The following is a 3,656-nucleotide window of genomic DNA, read 5'->3' on the forward strand; positions in this document are numbered from 1 at the left end:
TCTCATGGATATTGTCAACATAGAGTAATATAACAAGTGCAATATGCAAGTATGTAGGAATCAATGCACAGTTCACACAAGTGTTTGCTTCTTGAGGTGGAGAGAAATAGGTGAACTGACTCAACATAAAAGTAAAAGAATGGTCCTTCAAAGATTAAAGCATCGATTGCTATATTTGTGCTAGAGCTTTTATTTTGAAAACATGAAACAATTTTGTCAATGGTAGTAATAAAGCACATGTATTATGTAAATTATATCTTACAAGTTGCAAGCCTCATGCATAGTATACTAATAGTGCCCGCACCTTGTCCTAATTAGCTTGGACTACCGGATCATCGCAATACACATGTTTTAACCAAGTGTCACAAATGGGTACCTCCATGCCGCCTGTACAAAGGTCTAAGGAGAAAGCTCGCATTTTGGATTTCTCGCTTTTGATTATTCTCAACTTAGACATCCATACCGGGACAACATGGACAACGAGATAATGGACTCCTCTTTAATGCATAAGCATGTAGCAACAATTAATGTTCTCATATGAGATTGAGGATATATATCCAAAACTGAAACTTCCACCATGATTCATGGCTTTAGTTAGCGGCCCAATGTTCTTCTCTAACAATATGCATGCTCTAACCAATAAAGTGGTAGACCTCTCTTACTTCAGACAAGACGGACATGCATAGCAACTCACATGATATTCAACAAAGAGTAGATGATGGCGTCCCCAGAAGCATGGTTATCGCACAACAAGCAACTTAATAAGAGATAAAGTGCATAAGTACATATTCAATACCACAATAGTTTTTAAGGCTATTTTGTCCCATGAGCTATATATTGCAAAGGCGAATGATGGAAATTTTAAAGGTAGCACTCAAGCAATTTACTTTGGAATGGCGGAGAAATACCATGTAGTAGGTAGATATGGTGGACACAAATGGCATAGTGGTTGGCTCAAGGATTTTGGATGCATGAGAAGTATTCCCTCTCGATACAAGGCTTAGGCTAGCAAGGTTATTTGAAACAAACACAAGGATGAACCGGTGCAGCAAAACTCACATAAAAGACATATTGTAAACATTATAAGACTCTACACCGTCTTCCTTGTTGTTCAAAACTCAATACTAGAAATTATCTAGACTTTAGAGAGACCAAATATGCAAACCAAATTTTAGCAAGCTCTATGTATTTCTTCATTAATAGGTGCAAAGTATATGATGCAAGAGCTTAAACATGAGCACAACAATTGCCAAGTATCAAATTATTCAAGACATTTTAGAATTACTACATGTAGCATTTCCCGATTCCAACCATATAACAATTTAACGAAGAAGATTCAACCTTCGCCATGAATACTATGAGTAAAGCCTAAGGACATATTTGTACATATGCAACAGCGGAGCGTGTCTATCTCCCACACAATGAATGCTAGGATCCATTTTATTCAAACAGAACAAAAACAAAAACAAACCGACGCTCCAAGCAAAGTACATAAGATGTGATGGAATAAAAATATAGTTTCAGGGGAGGAACCTGATAATGTTGTCGATGAAGAAGGGGATGCCTTGGGCATCCCCAAGCTTAGACGCTTGAGTCTTCTTAATATATGCAGGGGTGAACCACCGGGGCATCCCCAAGCTTAGAGCTTTCACTCTCCTTGATCATATTGCATCATTTCCCTCTCTTGATCCTTGAAAACTTCCTCCACATCAAACTCGAAACAACTCATTAGAGTGTTAGTGCACAATAAAAATTAACATGTTCAGAGGTGACATAATCATTCTTAGAACTTCTGGACATTGCATAAAGCTACTGGACATTAATGGAACAAAGAAATTCATCCAACATAGTAAAAGAGGCAATGCGAAATAAAAGGCAGAATCTGTCAAAACAGAACAGTTCGTAAAGACGAATTTTAAAATGGCACCAGACTTGCTCAAATGAAAATGCCCAAATTGAATGAAAGTTTCGTACGTATCTGAGGATCACGCACGTAAATTGGCATATTTTTCTGAGCTACCTACAGAGAGGCAGGTCGAAATTCGTGACAGCAAAGAAATCATGTAATCGCGCAGTAATCCAAATCTAGTATGAACCTTACTATCAAAGACTTTACTTGGCACAACAAAGCACAAAACTAAGATAAGGAGAGGTTTCTACAGTAGTAAACAACTTCCAAGACTCAAATATAAAAAAAAAGTACTGTAGTAAAAACATGGGTTGTCTCCCATAAGCGCTTTTCTTTAACGCCTTTCAGCTAGGCGCAGAAAGTGTATATCAAGTGTTATCAAAAGATGATGCATCTTCAGCGGGGTTTGGAGTTTTCTCAACCATGCATAGTATATTGGATACATAAGTTTCAGCGGCTCCCTTTTCATTAGTCTTGGGCTTGCTACTCTCATCAAACAAATTTTCAGGAATAAGCCAAGCATAGTTATTTTCTAGCGCTTCATTTATCGCTAGGAGCTTATATGGTATTGGTGCTTTGATCTCCCCATCATCATTAATATTATTAGTGCACCTTACTCTCTCCATGTCCATCTTTTCAAGGATACTAAGAAAATTGGTATAAGAACCAAGCATCTTATATTTTATAAAGACCTTTCTAGCCTCTCTTGCTATACTACCAAATTCTCTAAGAAGGGTTTCTAAAACAAAATCTTTCTTTTCCCCTTCTTCCATATCACCGAGTGTAAGAAACATGTGTTGGATTATAGGATTGAGATTAACAAATTTAGTTTCCAACATGCGAACTAAAGCAGCAGCAGCAATTTCATAAGTAGGAGCAAGTTCTACCAAGTGTCTATCTTCAAAATCTTCAGTGGTATTAACATGAGTGAAAAAATCTTCTATATTATCCTTCCCAATTATAGACCCACGTCCTACCGGTATATCTTTCAGAGTAAACTTAGGAGGAAACATGATGAAATAAACTAAAATAAAGTAAATGCAAGTAACTAATTTTTTTGTGTTTTTGATATAGAGTGCAACAAACAAAGTAGTAAATAAAATAAAGCAAGACAAAAACAAAGTAAAGAGATTGGATTATGGAGACTCCCCTTGCAGCGTGTCTTGATCTCCCCGGCAACGGCGTCAGAAAAAGATGTTGCTGGCGCAAAGTTGACGTGGGAGTTAGAAATCTTTGTGGTGTAACTTTTCTTCGTTCCCCGGCAACGGCGCCAGAAAAAGAGCTTGATGGCGTGTAACTCACACGTTCGTTGGGAACCCCAAGAGGAAGGTATGATGTGCACAGCAGCAAGTTTTCCCTCAGAAAGAAACCAAGGTTTATCGAACCAGGAGGAGCCAAGAAGCACGTTGAAGGTTGATGGCGGCGGGATGTAGTGCGGCGCAACACCAGAGATTTCGGCGCCAACGTGGAACCTGCACAACACAAACAAAGTACTTTGCCCCAACGAAACAGATGAGGTTGTCAATCTCACCAAACTTGCCGTAACAAAGGATTAGATGTATAGTGTGGATGATGATTGTTTGCAGAAAACGGTAGAACAAGTATTGCGGTAGATTGTATTCGATGTAAAAGAATGGACCGGGGTCCACGAGTTAACTAGAGGTGTCTCTCCCATAAGATAGCATGTTGGGTGAACAAATTACGATCGGGCAATTGACAAATAAAGAGAGCATAACAATGCACATAC

The sequence above is a fragment of the Lolium rigidum genome, chromosome 7 (assembly GCF_022539505.1).
Source record: "Lolium rigidum isolate FL_2022 chromosome 7, APGP_CSIRO_Lrig_0.1, whole genome shotgun sequence".
Classification (NCBI taxonomy): domain Eukaryota; kingdom Viridiplantae; phylum Streptophyta; class Magnoliopsida; order Poales; family Poaceae; genus Lolium; species Lolium rigidum.